Below are 10,613 nucleotides of genomic sequence, written 5' to 3'. Positions count from 1 at the left end.
CGACCCAGATGGGACTCGAACCCACAATCCCCAGCTCCGGAGGCTGATGCCTTATCCATTAGGCCACTGGGTCACCACGGAGTGCGGGCTCTCGCACCACCTCCTTACGTGATACCTCCGCCCCTGCGTTTTGTAGTCTCGCGTAGGGTGGTGTGTGATTTGGAAGCCGCCTCCGGCAGCGGCGAAACGCGCATGCGCCCGTCCGAGCCCCCTGTGCCGTTAGGGCGGGCAGTCGGGTGAGTGCCGGAGCTTGGGGTCTCCGTTTGTGCGGTCTCCTTCCGCTTGGTGTTTTTTTTTTTTTTTTTCGGGAGGTTCTCAACGTTTGCTGCTGTTTCGGCTCCGCTGGAGGACGTTAAACAGTATTCCAGCACACGCTCGTTTTCTTGGCGGATCCATTTTCCGAGATCCCGGGCACCGTCCACCAAGGGACCGTCCACCAAGGGGCCGTCTGCTAAGGGACCGTCCGCCAAGGGGCCGTCCACCGAGGGACCGTCTGCTAAGGGACCGTCCGCCCAGGGACCGTCTGCTAAGGGCTCTTCCTCAGTGTGTTGGGTGGTACGACCTCGCAGATCACCACGCCCTCCTGGCCTCCCCCCACATACCCTGGACCCCACTTTACTGCTTTTCCCTCTACAAACACACAGCAGCTTGGCGGCCCCGTCGGCAGGCTCCAGGGTCAGCAGAGCCCAGGTCTTCATTCTCTCCCCACTGCCATCACCTGCCTCGGCTGACCTCCCTCGCTCCTGACTCCCATTAGTTAGACCGAGGGCATTTTTTTTTTTTTTTGCAGATAAAAATGATCAAAATAAACAAGTCGCGCCAAGGAAAATAATTGACACCGTTTGTTGCTAACGAAACAGGTTAAGCTTTCGACAGAACCGTGTACCCAGCACTTTATGCTTTGTGGTTTTCAGATAAACACTTCGCTGATGTAAGTGGCGAGATAATGAAGGCAGGTTTTAAATGTATAATGTGATGCGTTAACTGTCGGAAGATCTGCATAGCTCCTAGTCTAGAATGTTCCAGATGATCAGTGCATGTTAGAGAAAAATGCATGCTAAACAACAACAAGAAAAATCTGTCCTAGTGAAATACATACGATTGGATTTGAATGTAACAATAGGCAAAGTTTGCCATGAGCGTTCAGATTTCACATTACACCTTTTTTTTTAAGTGAGTAGAGTAGATTTTTTTTTCTTCCTTTTTTAAAATACTGGTCCTGAGGCTTGAATTAGGGCCTGGGTGCTATGCCTTAGCTTTTTCACTCAGGGCTAGTGTTCTACCACTTGAGCCAATTCCACTAAAGGCTTTTAGGGTGGTTAAGTAGAACTCAGTCTCACAGACTTTGCTGCTCCGCTCCTGTGTGGCTTCAAACTGCAATGGTCTGGGGCTGGGGATATGGCCTAGTGGTAAAGTGCATGTCTCATATACATGAAGCCCTGGGTTCAATTCCTCAGCACCACATATATAGAAAAAGCCGGAAGTGGTGCTGTGGCTCAAGTGGCAGAGTGCTAGCCTTGAGCAAAAAAAAAAAAAAAAAAAAAGCCAGGGACAGTGCTCAGGTCCTGAGCTCAAGCCCCAGGACTGGCAAAAAAAAAAAAAAGAAAGAAACTGCATTGCTCAAGATCTCAGCCTCCTGAGTAGCTAGGGTGACAGGTATGAGCCACTGGTGCCTGGCTAGATTTGATTTTTGAGCAATTTTAGTTTTACAGAAAAATTGAATGAAAAGTAAAGTGTTCTCTAGTTTTTCTATTACTAAGATTACATTAGTGTGATACATTTGTGATAATTGGTGAACTGACATTGACACATTATTTAAGACTATAGTTTATATTGGGGTTTAGTCTTTGTGTTGTAGACTCTGTGTGGTGTTGTTGTTGCCAGTCCTAGGGCTTGAACTCGGTCTGGGCACTGCCCCTGCGTCTTTTTGCTCAAGGCTGGTGCTCTACCAGTTTGAGCCACTTCTGGCCTTTTCTGAGTAGTTTATTCGAGCTAAAAGTCTCACAGATTTTCCAGCCCAGGCTGGCTTTGAACCATGATCCTCAGAAAAAGCTGGTAGTGGTACTATGGCTCAAGTGGTAGAGTGCTAGCCTTGAGATAAAGAAGCTAGGCTCCAGGACTGGAAAAATAAACATACAACAGAACTTCATCACTTACTGAGCCTAGGCTACCTTAAACATGTTTGGGTCTGATGTCAATGGTTACCCCTGTACTCCTGGCTTACTTCAGAAACTGAGTTTTAGAGGATTGTGGCTTGAAGCCAGTCTATGAAGAAAAGTCCAGGAGATGCCATCTCCTAAATAATCAGCAAAACCAGCAAAGAGGCTGGGCATCAGTGGCTCACACTTGTAATCCTAGCTACTCAGGAGGCTGAGACATGAGGCTCCCAGTTCAAAGCCAGCCTGAGCAGGAGAGTGCTAAAGACTCTTATCTCCAATTAACCATCAAAAAACTAGAAGTGGAGCTGTGGTTCAAGTGGTAGAGAGCTATCCTTGAGCAAAAAAGACTGAGGGGCCACACCCAGGCCCTGAGTTAACCCCCAGGACTCACACAGACACACACTACACACACCCTACACACATGCATGTGCACACACCCATGCCACACACACACAAAATAAAACAGCACAGGAGGTGTGGCTCAAGTAGCAGAGAGCCAGCTGAACAAGCCCAGCTGCCCAGGCAAGCCAGGCAAGCTCCAGGCCTCCATTTCAAACTCCAGTACTGGCAATGGAAAAAGAAGAAAAAGCAAAACAAAACAAAACACCCTAGGCCCAATTATTTTCGTTATGGCTGTGCCAGTCAGTGATCTTTCAAGTTGGCTGTGATCCTCTGCCTTTTAGCGACCCCCGTAGCTAGGATTATGGGTGTGTGCCAGCACCCAATATAAACTTAATATAACTTTTTTCTTTTGATGGCACTGGGGTTTGAACTTGGCTTTGTACTTGCTAGGCAATACTTGAGCCATTCCACCAGCCCCAAATCCAAAATGATTAGGGCGTTTGTTTGTTTGTTGTCTTAGGGATTGAACTCAAGTCTTTGCACTTAGGAGAAAGCCACAGTCCCACGTGAACCATGCCTCTAGCCCCCTCTATTCTTTTGTGTGTGTGTGCCAGTGCCAGTTTTGGGTCTTGAACTCAGGACCTGGGTGCTGTCCCTGAGCTTTTGTGCTCAAGATTTGAGCTCTAATTCTAGAGCCTGAACCACAACTCCACTTCTGTTTTTTGGTGACTCTTTGGAGATAGTCTTATGGACTTGGCTGCATGGGCTCCTCAGATCTCAGCCCCCTGAGAGGCTAGGATTACAGGTGTGAGCCACCACAGCCCAGCTGCCTCTCCATATTGAGACACAAGCCTTGTGTCAACCCATGGCTGGGACCCAGGGGACGATTACCCTCTGTGGATAATCCATCTCCCTCCTAGGGGCTGGCTTGAGAGAGCGCCACTTCCCTCATGAGACTTCAGCACTGCTGTTGAGACAGCAGAGTAACCATCTACCAGGGAGCAGAAGCAATTAATGGCCATGGTGCCAACAAGCCAGCCGAACTGGTTTTCCATGTTTGTGAATCAGTGTAAAACTCACCTCAGTCTATATGTCCTTTTAGATAAAAGTCTACCCAGAATAAGTGTAGAGTTCAGGGTTCTACCCTGCTGGGTGTTGGTGGCTCATACCTGTAATCCTAGCTACTCAGGAGGCTGACATGTGAGAATCAGTTCTAAACCAGCCCAAACAGGAGAAGTCAGGGCCTGGGCACTGTTCCTGAGCTGCTTTTGCACAAGGATAGCACTCTACCACTCAAGCCACAGCGCCCTGTGGTACTGAGGAATTGAACCCTGGGCTTCATGCGTGCTAGGCAAACACTCTACCACTCAGCCACATTCCCAGCCATCTGCGAGATTCTTATCTCCAGTGAACTACTCAAAGCAGTCAGAATCGGGGCCCTGGCTCAAGTGGTAGAGCACTAGCCTTGAGTGTGAAAACTCAAGGACAGTGCCCAGGATTGGCACACACGCTCAGAAAGGTCCCACCCAGCAGTGACCTTCCCTCTTCTACAGTGCTTCAGGACCGCTCCCTCCACCAGCAGGCCCAGTCTACCTCAGCTTGCCTGAGGCACTGGAGGCCCCCAGGTTCCAGGGAGGGCAGGAAGTCAGTGACTGCAAAGGTCAATCATTTGTTCATACAATTCTCCCATCTTTTGGGTCTGCTGGACCCAGGTCCTCCTTTCTTGCTTGAGCTGAACTATACAGAGTACTGCTGCTTGCCCCCCCCCCCCCAGCAGGGGCCGGGAGTGGGGTCAGATGACTTTCAGGGCGCCTTCAGCAGCTCACGTGACTAGGCCATTTGGTGTTTGGTCCTTCTGAACCCTTTGCCAGAAAGAAGGCAGGTATTTACTGAGGAGCCCCAGACAGCATGAATCTCCACAGTTTCCCCAGGCGTGAAGTGTTTGCTCAGTGTTATTCATTTTGTGGACAAAGGAGCCGTCTTACATGTAGCCCTGCTCACATGGTAGCCCTTACTCAGTGTGAGGAAGAGCAGCTGGGAATGTCTGCTCCAACTACAGACTCCAGGAACAACCAGCGAACACCAGACCCACCCCACAGCCACTCCAAGTCAGGGATACTTGTATCATTTGGCCCCCACAAGCTCTGCTCTGTCGGGTGTGATATTCTGGCCCTCCAAACAGTCTCAGAGTCTGTAATTGATGCTTCCCTTTCCTAAAAATCAGTCCTTGGAGGGAAGGTGTGACATTGCCAAAAAGAAAGGTACTCATCACCTGACTTACATAACTAACAGCTCTGTACAACGCCTTCACAATAACAATTTTTAAAAAAGTTAAAAGGGGCTGGGAATGTGGCTTAGCAGTAGAGTGCTCACCTAGCATGCATGAAGCCCTGGGTTCAATTCCTCAGTACCACAGGCGCTGTGGCTCAAGTAGTATATGTACTTGAATGTGGATATCAGTCACCAGGGATTTAAATGCGGACTTTGGCTCTGTAGCTCTGGAGAGAAACCCCAGAGCCTCAACGTATATGAAAACCTCCCAGGCAGTGCCAAGGACGACCACACATTGAGAAGCCCTGTGAGGGGGACACACCTCCTGTGCCCATCTACCGCCTGTCACCTGACAGGGCCAGCGACTTGGGAAAACCACTGGCAGTGCCTTTTGTCCATCACAGAATTCAGGCACTGGCTGGGCTTTCAGAAACTTTGTCCCTATGGATACAAACATGAAAGATTCTCCCACATGTCACTTCAGGGCAGTGGGCTTCATTAATCCCACACCGCAAGGTTCTTAGACCCCCAGGCCAGGAGGTTCCAAAGTTCTTGCAGTCTGAGCCACTCTGGCAATGGGCTGTTAGAATTCTTGGTTGTAAATGACAGGACCATTGTATTAGATATCTGTCACTTGGAATGGAAAACTTCAGCTAATTTAACTAAAACCCCCACACAAATGATGAATGTCAAGGCTTGCCAAATGGTAGTACCAATGACATACTGGCTCTGAGTAAAGTCAGGATCCAGAGATTTGGTGTTACCTGTTACCAGCCAGTATCTGTTGGTTTATCCATCAATGGATCAATGGCTTTTTTCTGAACATACTCATCCTTACTCTTGGCTAAGTCATTTAAGCTCCTGGCTTCAGAAACTACTAATGTCACTTATTCTCAGACTTGAATCTGAAAGTTGGAGTAGGTAGTATATCCACTCAGTAAGATGAGGCAGGAGGATTGTGAGTTTGAGGCCACCCAGACAAGACTGCCTCAGAACAAACAAACAAACACAAACAGCTCCCAATAGTCTCTGAGAATTAGCAGGTATAAGAGGTAAGTTTCCACTTAACTAAAATATCACAAGTACCTGTTCATTCAAATAGTGAATATTTATTGTGTACTTGAAGCAAGCCAGAACATTTTTCTGGGTTAATTCAGCAGTGGATAAAATAAATCCAAACTAGATAAGCGCTGGTGGTTCACACCTGCAATTCTAGCTACTCAGGAGGCTGAGACCTAAAGATCATAATTCGAAGCCAGCTTAAGTAGGAAAGTCTGACTCTTATCTCTAACCACCAAAAAGCCACAGGTGGAGCTGTGGCTCAAATGGTAGAGCACTACACTGAGCATAAAAAGTCAGGGGCAGTGCCCAAGCCCTCAGTTCAAGCCCTAGGACTGCAAACAAAAGAAAAAATAAAAAGAGGGGCTGGGGATATGGCCTAGTGGCAAGAGTGCTTGCCTTGTATACATGAGGCCCTAGGTTCGATTCCCCAGCACCACATATACAGAAAATGGCCAGAAGTGGCGCTGTGGCTCAAGTGGTAGAGTGCTAGCCTTGAGCAAAAAGAAGCCAGGGATAGTGCCTAGGCTCTGAGTTCAAGCTCCAGGACTGGCCAGAAAAAAAAAAAGACTGTTGCTCTTGTGGAGAGAGTGTGTGTGTGTGTGTGTGTGTGTGTGTGTGTGTGTGTGTGTGTGTGTGTGTGTGTGTGTTGTGTAAAGATCCTAATTAAAGAATTTCTCCAGGGCTGGGAATATGGCCTAGTGGTAGAGTGCTTACCTGGCATACTTGAAGCCCTGGGTTCGATTCCTCAGCACCACATACACAAAAAAAGCCAGAATTTGTGCTGTGGCTCAAGTGTTAGAGTGCTAGCCTTGAGCAAAAAGAAGTCCCGGACAGTGCCCAGGCCCTGAGTTCAAGTCCCAGGATTGGCAAAAAAAAAAAAAAAAAAAAAAAGAATTGCTCCAATACAAGTGATACAATACTTCAGTTTGAATTAGGGAAAGGGGAATTTATTGAGTTTATTGAGTTTTTGTTTTTGTTGCCAGTCCTGGGGTGTGAACTCAGGGCCTGAGCACTGTCCCTGGCTTCATTTTTTTTTTTTTTTTTGCTCAAGGCTAGCACTCTACCACTTGAGCCACAGCACCACTTCCGGCTTTTTTCAATATCTGTGGTGCTGAGGAATCAAACCCAGGACTTCATATATGAGGTGAGCACTTTACCACTCGGCCATATTCCGAGCCCCGAATTCATTGAGTCAGAATCTCAATCTGTGACTAGAGCCAGATGGGCCTGAGGTGCATCAGGCGTCACCAGGCTCTGCGTTTGCTTCTCTGGAGCAGCTCCATCCCCAGCCCACAGCTTTGCAGTGCGGACTCCAGGGAATCCGGAAGAGATCTCAGCTCTCAAAGGCCTTAGACAACATCTGATTGCATGGCAGATGTTTCTTAATCCATTTTGTATTATCACAAAGTAGGAAATGCTGGGTAATCTACAAAGAAAAGAGATTTTATTTAGCAGATGAAACATCCATGTGTGTGTGAAACATCCACATGTGTGCGTGGAGCTGGCAATTCTGCTCAGCTCTAGTGAAAACCTGCTTGGTTACACAGCAACATGGCAGATGGCATTTTTGCCATTCCTGGGCCCTGGACTCAGGGCCTGAGCACTGTCCCTGGCTTCTTTTTGCTCAAGGCTAGCACTCTGCCACTTGAGCCACAGCGCCACTTCTGGCCATTTTCTGTATATGTGGTGCTGAGGAATCGAACCCAGGGCTTCATTTTTTTGAAAGGGAACGGTCACATGGTGAAACAGACAGCAAGAGACATTCAGGGGCCAGGTCATCTCTCATGATCTAATCAGAGCCCCAGGGAAACTAATCCCTTCCAAGGGCCAGCCTCCAATGACCTAAATACCTTCCATTAGGCCCCCACCATTGCCCAGTATCACCATACAGGGATTAAGCTTCTAGCACAGGAACCCGGGGGGTGGCAGGGGGGAGAACAACACTCAAACTATAACAACCACCCAGTCTCCGTGTCTAGGGGATGGAATATATTAGTGGGCTTAAGCCAGATAAGGCGTTTCCAGCTTCCACATCTAAACTGCAATGGCTTAGAGTAGGAGACTATTTCCCCCAGGATTCCTTTCCTTCCTCCTTCTCTCCTATCTTCCCTTAGACTTGTGTCTCAGCCATGAAACCAACCCCCTGGTTGACCTTGACATTGCTGAAATCCTCCTCAGCCTCCCAGGTTCTGCACTGTCTTTATTTTTCTTTTTTGGGGGTGCTGACACTGGGAGTGGAACCCATTGTCCTGTAGCTTTATTACTCACGTACAGTGCTGTACCATTTGAGTCCCACTTCTGGCTTTTTATTGGTTAATTGGATATGAGTCTCACTGATTTTTCTGTTGAGGCTGGCTTCAAACTGCAATCTTCAGGTCTCAGCCACCTGAGTGGCTAGGATTACAGGTGTGAGCTCTACGCAGCTGGCATTGCATTGTCTTTCAAAAGCAACTTGTGGAGGCTGGGAATATGGCCTAGTGGTAAAGTGTTCGCCTCATATACATGAAGCCCTGGGTTTGATTCCTCAGCACCACGTACACAGAAAAGCTGGAAGTGGCGCTGTGGCTCAAGTGGTAGAGTGCTAGCCTTGAGCAAAAAGAAGCCAGGGACAGTGCTCAGGCCCTGAGTCAATGCCCCAGGACTGGAAACAAAAACAAAACAAATCAAAAGCAATTTGTGATGGTATACTTCCCTCTTAGGTGTTTTTCATGGTTGAGAGCATGGATCTTGGCACCAGAATGCCTAGGTTTGAATCCTGCCTCTGTCATTTGTTGGCTGTGTAAGCCAGGACCAATTAACTACTCATGATTCAGTCTCCTCATCCATGAATGGAGTAACAGAGCCACCTCACAAAAGAGTGACAATTAAAATGATAAACACATGTACAACACTCACGACACTTTAGGAGCACAGTACTGACCACTTTCAAGCAAAAGAAAATTTAACCTTGTAAAGGAAATATATTGCTAATGCAGGTGCTCTACTACTTGAGCCATGTCCAAAGCACCCCCCCCCCAAAAAACCCCAAACCCCCAAAACACATTGGATCACATAAGTGCAAAACTTCAGAGATAACCATAGCTCTCTGAGGTAGAACACTTTTGATCAGAGCTCTCAAAGTATTCATAGTTTTCTAATTCTGATTTCCAAGACTCAAATCTCTCTATTAAGAGAAGACCACAGACTACTCTCCAACGTCCAGCTACTAAACAAAAAGCAAAGGCTTCCAAGCTGGATGAAGTCTAAGTCCCGTGCCTGTCCCCAGACCATTCACAGAGACCCAGAGAGTGCTCTGCAGCGATTGGTTCAGAGACCAATTGCTTCCACATTCTTACACTTACAGGGAAGGGTATTCTGTTGACTGGGTAAGAGCAGCCCCCTACCAACTCCTTGGCTGCTGCTCAGTGAGTGGGACTGGCATGAATGCCTGCCAGCCAGAATGGACAAAGCTCACTGAATTTACTTGTGGTACAGAATAGACTAGTTTCCTAAAATACTCCCCCCTTTTAGGACATAGAAGACTTGCTGAAAGCAAACACTAAAACGGCCCAGGCTCCAAATGCTTATAGTCACCTTCAACATTACAAAACAAAAAGTGACAACACAGAAAAATCATGAATTCAGACTGTGCATTAACAGCACAAAAGTTCAACTTTTTTATTGAACTGGGTGGTTTGTGGTTTATAAGGAAGTCTTTCGTCTTAGGAGATAACACTCTAAACTATATAGCGGTAAAAGGTAAGGGACAGGATTTGTGAAACTAACTCCCCAAAGGCTCAAAAAGTAATATATAAAGACCACATAAAGTCCGGTGCACGTGGCTCAGCCGTGTAATCCCAGTTCCTACTCAGGAGGCTGAGATCTGAGGATCGCGGTTCAAAGCCAAGCCCGGGCAGGAAAATCCATGAGACCCGCGCCACCCCCCTCCCCCCAATCACCAATTAACCCTCAAAGACTTGCAAGTGGAGCTGTGGCCCAAGCGGTAGAGTGCTAGGGCTCTGGACCAGCAGAAATACGGAGAAACGGCAAATGTAATACCTGGCAAAAAGTCCGCATAATATCTGCAACTCCGCATTTAACTTTGTTTTGTTTCTGGCAGTCCTGGGGCTTGAACTCAGAGCCCAGACCCCGTCCTTGAGCTTTCCTTGATTCTCAAGGCTAGGACTCTACCGCTTGGGCCACAGTGCCACCAGTGCCACTTCCGGCTTTTTCTACATGTGTGGTGCTGAGGAATCGAACCCAGGGCTCCATGTATAGGAAACAAGCACTCTTGCCACTAGGCCATATCCCCAGGCGCCCAATTCCGCCTTTGAAATGACTTAATAGATAGCCAAACGTTTTTAACTACCCAGACAAAGCTTTTTGCTATTATGGGCACCGTCTCCATACAAACCTTTCACGATACGATTTAAAAAGCAACAAGGAGCAAGCGAGTAAGGAAGGAACAAACTGACGCGACGCCAGGAACCCTTCGGTCCCCGCTCGCCGGCCGCGGCCGAGGGCCTGTGACCGTTCAGCCTGGAAAAAAAGTATGCAAATCGCAGGGCCGCCCCCTCGCGCTGCATGCCGGGATCTGGAGAGCGCAGGCTCGGCGCTCGGAGGTCGCCAGGCCGCTCCCTGGTCTCGCGATGCTGTCCCGTCCTCCTCCTCTTCCTCCTCCTCCTCCTCCTCTTCCTCCTCCTCCTCCTTCTAGGCCCAAAGACCCCTCCCCTCCGGCCCCGCCTAACGTGTTTTTCAAATCCACCAATGGAAGCACAGCTTGGGCTCGAACCAGCCAAT

General features: G+C 48.2%; 1 non-coding gene across 1 annotated transcript; it reads right to left on the bottom strand.

Annotated features, from left to right (window-relative positions):
- Positions 1 to 73, bottom strand: Trnar-ccg. Its single transcript has one exon. It is a non-coding gene; the product is annotated as a tRNA-Arg (tRNA).
- Between the last annotated feature and the right edge of the window lie 10,540 nt (positions 74 to 10,613).

This window comes from Perognathus longimembris, chromosome 17 (assembly GCF_023159225.1).
Source record: "Perognathus longimembris pacificus isolate PPM17 chromosome 17, ASM2315922v1, whole genome shotgun sequence".
NCBI classification, from domain to species: Eukaryota; Metazoa; Chordata; class Mammalia; order Rodentia; family Heteromyidae; genus Perognathus; species Perognathus longimembris.
This window is presented reverse-complemented; position numbering and strand designations above follow the sequence as displayed.